Raw genomic sequence first — 14,060 nt, 5'->3', positions numbered from 1 at the left:
GCCTCAGGCCTTGCAAAACCTGACCCCATGTACGACACCGCCGCCCCACCATTGCCTCCACTGCGGATGCCACCCATGCGGTTTCGGCCTGGGTGGCATGCATGACCGGCACCACTTCCTGCTCCTGCAGGCAGTTGGACTACTCCGCATGCATCTGCAGGTGCTGGAAGCGGCCGTCATCCTCTCCACTGGTCCCTGGGTCTCTGCCTGCTGCTGCACTATGGGTGGGAATGGAAATTCCAGGAGCCCGGGGCCCATCTGGGTGGCAGCTGGTTGCTGGGGCCGGGCTGACCCCCGACCGTCTGGCCCCTCGGCTGCTCCTACCTCCACTTGCTGTACCGGAATGGCTGTGTGGTGCGCACCAGTGAGTGTCCCAGAAGCCTCATCACTAAATTGCCCTTCCGAGGTGATAGTCTCTGAGATGGTGGATGGTGTAGGAGATAGCAGTGCCGGAAAGTCTATGTTCTCATCGGACCCGAAGTCCGGTGACTCCTGTGTCGCGGTGTGCTGTGCATCTGTCCCCTGTGTCTCCGTCCCTTGGGTCGTGGTGTCATCTGTGTTTGTCCCCTGGGTCGTGGTGTGCTGTGTATGTGTCCCCTGGGCCGTGGTGTCCCCTGGTTCGTGGTGTGCTGTGTATGTGTCCCCTGGGCCGTGGTGTCCCGGGTAGTGTCGGCCAGAGAGCAGGTGGTCCGGCTGCTCTCGCCGTCCGTGCATGGGTCCCTGGGGGGCACCCTACCTGGCACTGGCTGGGGCGGAAGGCCCGGGATGGGCTGGTCCTGTAAGACACAAGAGAGCATGTATGCTTAGACAGGCAGATGTGGTGAGGGATGGAGGGGCGAGGGCTGTTGGTGTGGGGGGGAGTGAGGGGTGGAGAGGTGGAGGGGTGAGCGCTGTTGGTGTGAGGGGTGGAAGGGTGAGGGGTGGAGGGGTGAGGGGTGATGGGTGGAGGGGTGATGGGGTGAGAGGTGGGCACACGTGTCGTGAGGAGCCGCAGCCAGGCAGAGGGTCTCGATTGGTGGCGCACCTCCGACCGCCGCATCTGCGACCTCCCTCTCCTCCGGCCCGCCGACGAGGTTGAGTGCCTTCTGCTCGGGCACAATGAGGGGACGCAGGTCTTCCGGTCCCCCTCCAGTCTTCTCCCGCTCCCGGCGGTTATGAGCGACCTCTCCTGGGTGGGGGTGTGCAAACACAAACAGCAACAGTGTTAGACGGTCGGACGCATGTAGCCCAGGTGTTGGGTCTCTGATGGCACTGGTGCACAGGGCACCCGGCCATTGCACCTGGCATGGGTGGGTGCAGCCATGTGGGTCAGGGTGGGGGTGGGGCTGTCCCCCTGGGGGGTGGGGGGGGTCACATGTGTGTGGGGGGATAGGGGGGTTAGTGCCAGGGGCACAGTGCTTCTGGCACTGGTCAGCTGTTCTGCCCACCATCCCAACGGCGCTGACAGCGTCGGCCACCTCTGCCCACGCACGCCAAACAATGGCGCCTGTCATCCTGCAGCCCGGTCTGGAGTATAACGCCTGTCTCCTCTCCTCCACGGAGTCCAGGAGGGTCTCGAGCTCCCCGTCCCTAAATCGCGCCGCTGCTCTTCGCGCCGCCATCTTGCCTGCGACGGCTGTGTGTGGGGGGAGAAGTTTTAACAGGAGCTGCGGCGCCGCATCAATGACGGAACCGGCGAGTTGGCAGCCGGTCCGTCACGTGCTGCTCGACCCGCCAGTGTTAGCCCCTTGTGGGCCGTTGAATGGCTCCACCTGGGGCCCGGTGACACTGTCATGAAACTTCATGGTCTTCACGACGGGGTCAACACTTAGCCCTGTTATGGGAGAATCTAGCCCCATATACCCAAAGACCTTCTTCATGATGAACTGATCAGGTCACAACCTCCTGGGCACCCATACCACTGCTGCAAAGACACCTGCAATTGAGTCCTGAAGATGGTGGATGCTGACACTGTCCACTGGGAGACAGTTGCTGACAGCTGTCATGTTTGGGGACTGACTGTTTGGAAGGGAATTGGAAGAAACGAGCAGGAATAAAAAAGCTCTCCAGTCTGAGAAGAGGGCCAGAGTAAGCAGAAGCCAGCGATTCATGTATCTTTGCAGCCCACTGTCTATTTTTTAAATACATTTAGAGTACCCAATTCATTTTTCCAGTTAAGGGGCAATTTAGCATGGCCAATCCACTTACCTGCACATCTTTGGGTTGTGGGGGCGAAACCCACGCAAAAGAGAATGTGCAAACTCCACACGGTCAGTGACCCAGAGCTGGGACCGAACTTGGGACCACGGCACCTTGAGGCTGTAGTGCTACCCACTGCGCCACTGTGCTGCCCTCGCAGCCCACTGTCTTAACATGGCAGGGACTGGCATGCCAGAGTGAGGTTCCAGAGTCACACCCGCTGATGCTTAACACAGAATTGACCACCTCTGCTTCAACCATTGCCTTACAAGATGGAAGGTCGTCAAATTGAATTGAATCCTTGGAGTGTTGTAGGGTGAGGAGGGGGAAGCAGAGGAATTGAAGTGCAGTTTAAGAAGATTTCTTTCAATTGTGGCAGATCAGAAAAAAACAGTTCAACAGCTGATTAACAAAGACATTCGCTAACAGAAAATCAACAACAGGTACCAGCAGTAAGTTGAAGCAATTCCAACCCCTTTAAGAACAAAGCTTCAACATAGGAAGAGATCTCCAATACAGAATATGTTCTATTGTTAATTGTATAGACTATCCATTGCAAATTAACTCTGACAGGGTGATATTATGGGGCATTTTTCAGTATTTTGAAACTTCACATGATGGGATAATTTTGTCTTTTGTTCAGCTGCCTATTAGACATCTCTCACAATTTTCATTTCCTTTGCAGTCTCAAACTACTTTCTTTTGATGTAGAACAAGGACCAGACATTCCCAGTCATGTTAACGGGGGTCCCCTGCATTTGCTGTTCACACTTTATATAAATGATTAAGACTTTGAAATCAAATCTACAATTTCTAGATTTGGTGATGACGTCCAATTTGGAGTGGAGAAGGAGGAAAAATATAGTCAATATTGAGGAGGATTACAACAAATTACAAGTCTTTGATTTGCACGAAAAATGGGCATGTAATTGACAAAAGAATGTCAACACAGATAAGTGCAAGTCATCATATTTTGGTCAGGAAGATAAGGAGGCCACATATCACTTGGAAAGTAAGAATCTAAACGGGGTAGTGGAGCAAAGGAATCTGAGAGTACAAGCACACAAATCACGACAAACCCTAGAATCCACAGTGCAGAAGTAGGCTTTTCGACCCATTGAGCCTGCAACGGTCCTTGGAAAGAGCACCCTACCCAAGCCCACACCTCCACCCTATCCCCGTAATCCAGTAACCCCACCGAACCTTTTTTGGACACTAAGGGCAATTTAGCATGGCCAGTCCACCTAACCTGCACATCTTTGGAGGGTGGGAGGAAACCGGAGCACCCGGAGGAAACCCCCGCAGACACGGGGAGAACGTGCAGACTCCGCACAGACAGTGAGCCAAGCCGGGAATCAAACCTGGGACCCTGGAGCTGTGGGGCAACAGTGCTAACCACTGTGCTACTGTGCCACCGAAGTCGCAACAAAGGTTAATAAGACTATTAAAAAAGCAAACTGAGAACGAATATTTATTTCTAGAGGGGTAGGACCGCATGCACCATTTCACTTCAGCTACACCGCAAAGGAAGCAGACAACAACGCGCCTCGTGCAAGAAAACATCAGATAGTCTTTTGCAGCACCGCAATTCAAATGAATTTTACACGTAGAGAGTGTTTCCACTTGTGGTCAAGAACAAAACTAAAGGCCTTCAATAGAAGATGGTCACCAATAGGGAATTCAGAAGAATGTCTTTACCCCAGGAGGATCTGGAGCTCGAAGGAAAGTGGTTGAGAAGAATCGCATTGATGTGCTCAAGTGGACGCTGATCGCTAGCTGAAAAGTGCAAGCGTCCTTAATGTTTGGGAAAGGGGTAGGGCCCTGTGTTGGGAGTGGGGACGGGTGGGGTGAGGGGTTGTGATGGTGGAGAAGATTTTCTCTATTGCTATTTCCTGTGAAATCGCACAAGCTTTTTGTTTATAACTTTGGAGTACCCAATTCATTTTTTCCAATTAAGGAGCAATTTAGCGTGGCCAATTCACCTACCCTGCACATCTTTGGGTTGTGGGGGCGAAACCCGAGCAAACACGGGGAGAATGTGCAAACTCCACACGGACGGTGACTCAGAACCGGGATTGAACCTGGGACCTCGACGTCCTGAGGTGGCACTGCTAACCACTGGGCCACCGTGCTGCCCCACAACCTTGTTTTAAAAAAGAATTAATTTAAGATTTTTCTCCGAATGTGAAGGAAGCCTTTGCGCTGTCCTGACAGTGTTACTGAGAAATGTCAACCAAAGGCAGTGTTCCCCTGCATGGACAGGATGGGCAGCACGGTGGCTCAGTGGTAGCACTGCAGTCTCACAGCGCCGAGGTCCTAGGTTTGATCCCGGCTCTGGGTCACTGTCCGTGTGGAGTTTGCACATTCTCCCCGTGATTGCGTGGGTTTGGCCCCCACAACCCAAAAATGTGCAGGCTAGGTGGATTGAACACGCTAAATTGCCCCTTAATTGGAAAAATGAATTGGGTACTCTAAATTTAAAAAGAAGAAAAAAAAAATGCATGGACAAGATTAAGCTTGAATGTGATGCACATAGCTAGCTGACTCACACTACTTTACGCATTAAACTTGTTCAATGGAACTGAGGTATGGAGAGCAACTGATACCGCATGGCACTACACATCAGCATTATTCAGTGACTTTGGAGAGAAGAAAAGAATATGGAGAGGAAATTACCTTTTTTTTAAATTTAGGGGCAATTTAGCATGGCCAATCCACCTTCCCTGCACATCGTTGGGTTGTGGGGGTGAGACCCATGCAGACACGGGGAGAATGTGCAACCGTCACACTGACAGTGACCTGGGGCCGGGATCGAACCTGGGTCCTGTCATAATATACACCAGTATATCATGGTGCAGACACACGCACTGATGGACACACAGTGGGACCAATCAACACACACAACACCGCAGCCAATCACCAGTTAGAGCACACACACTATAAAGGCAGGGGGCATCAGAGTTCTCGCTCATTCGAGCTGCAGCTAGCTAGTAGGACAGAGCTCACAGCCTGCAGCACAGACATTCACCATGTGCTGAGTGCATCGACTGGTTAGGACAAGGCAAAGGTCTTTAGTTAAAGCTAGTATCGTGTTAACCCACAGTGAGAGTATGTTAAACAGTTAATGATTCAATAAAATAGTGTTGCACTATTTCAAGTATTGGTGACCTGTATGTCTTCCACGGATCCGGAGCGCCCAACACAACAGGTCCTTGGCGCAGTGAGGCAGCAGTGCTAACCACTGCACCACCGTGCCGCCTGAGAGGAAATAACATAAAGAGATACACGTAAAACTAATTACTAAGATTCTAGTTTACTATGGTGTCAAAAGGCTTGCGGTCAGATTTGAAGCTTTCCTAACTGCTAAACGATTATTTTTTTTCCTTGTCATTTCTGATCAATGTTTTGTGGTCCCACTAGAAATTCTATTTATTCAAAGGGTGTAACGAACGTCACAATATGCTCATGGCTTTCCTGTGTGTGCTTTATTACATTAGGTCCACCCCTTCATCAAATATTCAGTATAACAAGCTTCTGACGTATCTACTCTTTATATTGCAGGTGATAACTCTTAGGCGATGGACCTTCAGACAGGAAGCAAAGTTTTTCCGACTGTCTACTTCAGTTTTAACGTCAGCTTCTGGCCATGCCTTGTCATTGATATTCCTGTTGTCAAACTTTTGTTTCACAGGAAAATGAGCTGAGCTTCGAAGAATGGCAAGCAGGTGTGACTGCGTACTGCTAAAATCCCTTGAGAGAGTTTGAGTTGGCAACAGCTGGGCATAAAATAATCATACAATCATTACCAGGAAGAAAGTGATAAGGAATTAGAGATGATATTTTACAATGTCAACACTGTGGTTGAAGGCTGGGTGGGTCAAGGTTTACTAAAAGCATATGAACCAGTGAACTTGACTCTACTCAACAAAGGCATACACGCAAGATATTTGAAAGTTGGACTGATGCCAGCATATTATTGCCTTGTAAATTGTCTTCGGAGTTCAATGCACTGAAAGGTGCACTGGAAGGAATGTTATAAGTCAGTAATTTAAGAGGCAATAACAGACATTTCTTGCATTTCGAAAGCAATGTTAGTGTTTTTGGAGCTGTGTAACATAATCACAACCGGCACCTACAATATAAATAATGCTTTATTCGCACTCATCAGGAATGGCCATGTAATTGCATAAGAAATAAAATTAAAGCACGATATTTCTTCACAAATTTCTTGAAAACTATGTAGACGATGGTGTTGTCATGTAGTTTCACCCATAATAAAGCTGGTTAGAAGAATGTTGTTTGGAGCATCCATGCGGGTTTTCTAGAGCAGTATGTAAATAGTCCAACTCGGGAAGGGGCCATACTGGACCTGGTGTTGGGCAATGACCCCGGCCAGGTGGTTGAAGTTTCAGTAGGGGATTACTTTGGGAATAGTGATCACAATTCCCTAAGTTTTAGAATACTCATAGACAAAGACAAGAGTGGGCCTAAAGGAAGAGTGCTAAATTGGGGGGAAGGCCAACTATACCAAAATTCGGCAGGAGCTGGGAAATGTGGATTGGGATCAGCTGTTTGAAGGTAAATCCACATTTGATATGTGGAAGGCTTTTAAAGAGAGGTTGATTAGAGTGCAGGACAGACATGTCCTTGTGAAAATGAGGGATAGAAATGGCAAGATTAGGGAACCATGGATGACAGGTGAAATTGTGAGACTAGCTAAGAGAAAGAAGGAAGCATATATAAGGTCTCGGCGACTGAAGACAGACAAAGCTTTGGAAGAATATCGGGAATGTAGGACCAATCTGAAACGCGGAATCAAGAGGGCTAAAAGGTGTCATGAAATATCTTTAGCAAACAGGGTTAAGGAAAATCCCAAAGCCTTTTATTCATTTATAAGGAGCAAGAGGGTAACTAGAGAATGGGTTGGCCCATTCAAGGACAAAGGAGGAAAGTTATGCATGGAGTCAGAGAAAATGGGTGAGATTCTTAACGAGTACTTTGCATCGGTATTCACCGAGGAGAGGGACATGATGGATGTTGAGGTTAGGGATAGATGTTTGATTACTCTCGGTCAAGTCAGCATAAGGAGGGAGGATGTGTTGGGTATTCTAAAAGGCATTAAGGTGGACAAGTCCCCAGGTCCGGATGGGATCTATCCCAGGTTACTAAGGGAAGTGAGAAAGGAAAGAGTTGGGGCCTTAACAGATATATTTGCAGCATTCTTGAACACGGGTGAGGTACCGAAGCACTGGAGAATTGCTAATGTTGTCCCCTTGTTTAAGAAGGGTAGCAGGGATAATCCAGGTAATTATAGACCGGTGAGCCTGACGTCAGTGATAGGGAAGCTGCTGGAGAAGATACTGAGGGATAGGATCTATTCCTATTTGGAAGAAAATGGGCTTATCAGTGATAGGCAACATGGTTTTGTGCAGGGAAGGTCATGTCTTACCAACTTAATAGAATTCTTTGAGGAAGTGACAAAGTTGATTGATGAAGGAAGGGCTGTAGATGTCATATACATGGACTTCAGTAAGGCATTTGATAAGGTTCCCCATGGTAGGCTGATGGAGAAAGTGAAGTTTCATGGGGTCCAGGGTGTACTAGCTCGATGGATAAAAAACTGGCTGGGCAACAGGAGACAGAGAGTAGTAGTGGAAGGGAGTTTCTCAAAATGGAGAACTGTGACCAGTGGTGTTCCACAGGGATCCGTGCTGGGACCAATGTTGTTTATGACATACATAAATGATCTGGAGGAAGGTATAGGTGGTCTGAATAGCAAGTTTGCAGATGACGCTAAGATTGGTGGAGTAGCAGATAGTGAAGGGGACTGTCAGAGAATACAGCAGAATATAAATAGATTGGAGAGTTGGGCGGAGAAATGGCAGATAGAGTTCAATCCGAGCAGATGCAAGGTGATGCATTTTGGAAGATCGAATTCAAGAGCGAACTATACGGTAAATGAAAAACACGTGGGGAAAATTGATGTACAGAGATATCTGGGTGTTCAGGTCCATTGTACCCTGAAGGTGGCTGCGCAGGTCGATAGAGTGGTCAAGAAGGCATACGGCATACTTTCCTTCATCGGAAGGGGTATTGAGTACAAGAGTTGGCAGGTCATGTTACAGTTGTATAAGACTTTGGTTCGGCCACATTTGGAATACTGCGTACAGTACCAAAAGGATGTGGATGCTTTGGAGAAGGTGCAGAGGAGGTTCACCAAGATGTTGCCTGGTATGGAGGGCGCTAGCTATGAAGAGACGTTGAGTAGATTAGGATTATTTTCATTAGAAAGACGGAGGTTGAGGGAGGACCTCATTGAGGTCTACAAAATCATGAGAGGTATAGACAGGATGGATAGCAAGAAGCTTTTTCCCAGAGTGGGGGACTCAATTACTAGGCATCACGAGTTCAAGTGAGAGGGTAAAAGTTTAAGGGAGATATACGTGGAAAGTTCTTTACGCAGAGGCTGGTGGGTGCCTGGAACGCATTGCCGGTGGAGGTGGTAGAGGCAGGCACGATAGCGTCTTTTAAGATGTATCTTGACAGATACATGAATGGGCAGGGAACAGAGGGATACAGATCCTTAGAAAATAGGCGACAGTTTTAGATAGAGGATCTGGATTGGCGCAGGCTTGGGGGGCCGAAGGACCTGATCCTGTGCTGTAATTTTTCTTTGTTCTTTGTCCTTGGTGCTGTAATTCTGAAATCCTGCACATTTGATTGTACCAAATAGAAAACTGGTCCGCACCTCCTCCTGTGTTCCCTGTAGACCCTCTGGCCAGAGGACCATCTTTCTGGTAGGCAAAAGAACCAGCAATTCAGAGATATAACCCAATTTCACTGAATGCAAATATATGGGCCAGTTAATCTTTTGGATTAAATACATAGGTTTCTTTAAACGTTAAATGTGACAGTCACCAGAGGACCATAGGCTTGAACCATCAGCTCCATGAAAGGAAAGTGGTGGGTGGGCAGTGGGCGGTGGAGGGTGGGGGGGGGGGGGGGGAGGGATACGGTGTTTCGTACTTGTGTGTGGTAAAAGTGGCAAAGGGGTGAGTTTCCAGGCAATTGTTCAGACATGGATGATATTTTTAAAACATTTATTTTTCCAATTAAGAAGCAATTTAGCGTGGCCAATCTGCCTACCCTGCACATTTTTGGGTTGTGGGGTGAGGCCCACGCAGACCCGGGGAGAATGTGCAAACTCCACATGGACAGTGACCCGGGGCCAGGATTGAACCCGGGTCCTCGGTGCTGTGAGGCTGCAGTGCCACTGCGTCACCTTAGCCATTAGATAATATTAACAAATGGTTTAAGTTTTTGCTCTCATCATTTAGCCATCAGAACTACTTAGTTTGGAACTTTTATAGTTTAAAAAATGCACTTCATTGGCTGTGAAAAGCTTCAGGATGTGAAAGACACTTTTTAAATGCAAGGGGAAGAGTGTGATGGTTAATTTATGATCAATTCACCCAAAATTGGCAAAACTCACAAAAACATAATGGAAAGACAAGCACAAATTCTGTGCAGCACACATAGATTTGGCCCCATCTTTTGTACTAGTTTAAAAAACATTGCCTTAAAATTGGCCCCAATCCACAAAACTGATCAAATCCTCTCAGGATGAAGTAAACTACCATTAGGAGATTTTAGGCTGTTGAAAAGTCTCTAAAAATTAAACTGATTTTTTTCTGGGGTGCACGCTAACTAAAAAGGCGCATTTTACAATCTTTGGAATATCTACTTGTTTTCATTTCCTAAGAAACTGAACACTGTACCCTAATATAACTCACAAATCAGTCTGTATATATGTTGGAAGTCATTTTAAGCCTTTAAAATTCGGCTTAATTTTGCAAAATTCCATTTCCAGTTGTATTAGTCGAACTGCACCAAGCTACCGCATTTATACATCAAAGGAGTTTTTTTGCGTAACATTTCGAGGAACAATAAGCATCGCCGAATGCACTGCTTCATGGCAGAGTTCTTGGGCGTCATTCTCCGACCCCCTGCCGGGTTGGAGAATCACCGGGGGCTGCCGTGAATCCCGCCCCCGCCGGTTGCCGAAGTCTCCGGTACCGGATATTCGGCGGGGGCTGGAATCGGGCCGCGCCGGTTGGCGGAACCCCCCGCTCGATTCTCCGGCCCGGATGGGCCGAAGTCCCGCCGATAAATTGCCTGTCCCGCCGGCGTGGATTAAACCACCTTTTGAACGGCGGGACAAGGCGGCGTGGGCGGAGTCCGGGGTCCTGGGGGGGGGCACGGGGTGATCTGGCCCCGGGGGGTGCCGCCACGGTGGCCTGGCCCGCGATCAGGGCCCACCGATCCGCGGGCGGGCCTGTGCCGTGGGGGCACTCTTTCCCTTCCGCCTCCGCCACGGTCTCCACCATGGCGGAGGCGGAAGAGACTCCCTCCACTGCGCATGTGTGGGAAACTGTCAGCGGCCGCTGATGCTCCCGCGCATGCACCGCCCGGGGATGTCATTTCCGCGCCAGCTGGCGGGGCAACAAAGGCCGTTTCCGCCAGCTGGCGGGGCGGAAATTCCTCCGGCGTCGGCCTAGACCCTCAATGTTGGGGCTCGGCCCCCAAAGATGTGGAGCATTCCGCACCTTTGGGGCGGCGTGATGCCCGTCTGACTGGCGCCGTTTTGGGCGCCAGTCGGCGGACATCGCGCCGTTTCGGGAGATTTTCGCCCCTTATTTGGGACTGTGTAAATGAATTTGAATGGAAACCTGAGAGAAAAGCACTTGCCAGAACAGATACAATTTTGGGTGCAATTTTCTTCCAATCACCAATTGTATCCTCGGCGTAAATTCTAGGGCAGGTTCGCAAATGCAAATCCTGTAGTTCTGCCCATCCTTCTATGATCTATGATCTACTACAGGGTGCTTCACCATTACAGAGTGATGGGAAATGTTGGTAGTGGTCAAAATGATTCACTTGTTCTTTGGAACCAAGCAGTTTCATCAGTTCTCACAGGGTTAAACGTAACACTGAAGAAAGATTCTTGCTGAACGTTTTTGAGCAGTTACACATGTTGGCACTGAGCATTGGTAACATTTAAATACACCAATGCATTTGGATTGTTGCCATCTGCCCTGCAAAAGCAGATCTAAAGCTGATGATTCTTGTATTTCTAGGTAAATCATTGGAGCCCACCATGAGACTGCAGCTTGACAAGAGCAATGTGGAGAACATTCTTTTGATTTGCATAAGGTGGCTACTCCTAGTTCTGGTATTCAGTGGGTGAGTATCTTTTACATTGCTGAACAATGTACCTTCCACCCACCTTGTAATGATATCTTAAGGTGACATTCCCACACAATCTTTTTAAATCACCATTTCGGAATACAAGCAGAAGACAACATGGTCCTGTTAGGAACATTATTGATTTCTCACAATAATCTCTGATTAAGCATCAAACGCATATAGATTATTCTCTTTCACAATAAAAATGTTGCATAAATTACAAAAGTGCTGTGACCCATATTTACAAAAGTCAAATGCTATATTTTGTGATAAGCTTAAATACTTAGACCCTGGGCACGATTCTCCGAAATAGAGACAGAGTGTTCGCGCCGTCGTGAAATGGGCGCAGGGACTACCGATTCTGGCCCCCACAGGGGCCCAGCATGGCGCTGGAGCAGTTCATGCCGCTCCAGCCTCCCTTCCCGGTGCCTCATGGGCACCGCGCCAACCCACGCATGCGCAGTTGGGCCGCGCTAACCCGCGCATGCGTGGGGGATTTCCTCAGCGCGCCGGCTCCGACGCAACAAGGCGTGGGGGTTCAGGGGCCGGCCGCATAATAAAATAGGGCCGGGGCTGGAGAGGCCGGCCCACCGATTGGTGGGCCCCGATCGCAGGCCAGACCCCATCACAGGCCCCCCCCCACCCCCCCCCCCAGTGAAGGAGCGCTTTCCCCCCCCCGCCCCCCACTGGCCGCCACCCGACCCCACGCGCAGAGTTCCCGCTGGCAGCGACCAGGTGTGAACGACGCTGGCGGGACTCTGCCGTTTCCGCGTAGCCGCTCGGCCCAGCAAGGCCGGAGAATCAGCAGCCCGGCCACGGACAGCGGCCCACAACCGGCGCCGCGCCAAACGCGCCGACGCAAATGGTGCCGATTCTCCGCTCCTCGGACAATCACCTGCCGGCGTCGGACCGGCGCCGCGGGAAAAAATGGCGCGAACGGCGATTCTCCCATACGGTGCGGCATGGGAGAATCATGCCCCTGTTCCTATAATAGAAAGAAAGAAAGACTGAACGAAAATCACTTGCATTTGTTTGGTACCATTCTTAACTTCAGGAAGTTGATGTGAGCAATTAGATTTAGATTTATTGTCACGTGTACCGAGGTACAGTGAAAAATATTGTTCTGCTGCAGTCCAGTCATAGGAAAAACATAGGATATACGATAGATACACAATGTAAATAGAACATAGAACATTACAGCGCAGTACAGGCCCCTCGGCCGTCGATGTTACGCCGACCTGTGAAACCACTCTAAAGCCCATCTACACTCTTCCCTTATCATCCATATGTCTATCCAATGACCATTTGAATGCCCTTAGTGTTGGCGAGTCCACTACTGTTGCAGGCAGGGCATTCCACGCCCTTACTACTCTCTGAGTAAAGAACCTACCTCTGACATCTGCCCTATATCTATTTCCCCTCAATTTAAAGCTATGTCCCCTCGTGCTAGACATCACCATCCGAGGAAAAAGGCTCTCACTGTCTACCCTATCTAATCCTCTGATCATCTTGTATGCCTCAATTAAGTCACCTCTTAACCTTCTTCTCTCGAATGAAAACTGCCTCAAGTCTCTCAGCCTTCCCTCATATAATCTTCCCTCCATACCAGACAACATTCTGGTAAATCTCCTTTGCACCCTTTCCAATGCTTCCACATCCTTCCTATAATGCGGTGACCAGAATTGCACGCAATACTCCAAATGCGGCCGCATAGGGCTGGATTTTTCAGCCCCACCCGCTGCAAGATCACCACGGATGGGACGCGGAGCATGTAAAGGTCCATTGACCTCAGGTGGAAATTTCTGGTCGCCTAGTGGTCGCCGGCTAGGAATCCGGCTCATAGACTTCGGGTGAAGCATATGGTGTGTAGTGCTAGACAGTAGAGAAGATGCGTGGAGAGATCAGTTCAGTTCACAAGAGGGTCATTCAGGAGTCTGGTAACAGTGTGGAAGAAGCTGTTTTTAAATCTGTTAGTGCGTGTTCTAAGATTTTAGTATCCTTTGCCTGATGGAAGAGGTTGGAAGAGAAAATGCCCTGAATGGGAGGGGTCTTTGATTATGCTGCCCGCTTTCCCGAGCAGCGAGAGATATAGGCAGAGTCAATGGATTGGAGCCAGGTTCATGTAATGGACTGAGCTGTGTTCGTGACTCTCTGTAGTTTCCTAGGGTCTTGGGCCGAGCAGTTGCCATACCAAGGCAATGTTTTTGAACTGTAATAATTTTTATCAAGTAAGGAAATATTGCAACCGGAAAGGTCCCACAATAGTCAAGTGATGATAAATGATCAAGTAATCTAATCTAGTGATGATGACTGAGGTATAAATATTAACCAGTTCATTGGGAAAATTTCCCTAGCAAAGAGCAATTCAGTTCCTGGCCAATTTTGCTTGGGGGGTGGGTGACAGTGGACAGTCCACTTTCCCATAAAACACAGTCCATGGGATTTTTATGAGCCCACTTGAGAGGGCAGATGGGGTTTCATTTGGGAGATAAAAATGTAGGGAACTGCTCATTGGCCTTTGGAATAGTAGGAATAAAAATATCAAAAATAGGAGCAGGAATAGGTCATTTTGCCCTTTAAACTTGCTTCACTATTCAGTATGATCATGGCAGATCCTCTCTCCCAATGCCATACTC

Source organism: Scyliorhinus torazame, chromosome 17, assembly GCF_047496885.1.
Source record: "Scyliorhinus torazame isolate Kashiwa2021f chromosome 17, sScyTor2.1, whole genome shotgun sequence".
Classification (NCBI taxonomy): domain Eukaryota; kingdom Metazoa; phylum Chordata; class Chondrichthyes; order Carcharhiniformes; family Scyliorhinidae; genus Scyliorhinus; species Scyliorhinus torazame.
This window is presented reverse-complemented; position numbering follows the sequence as displayed.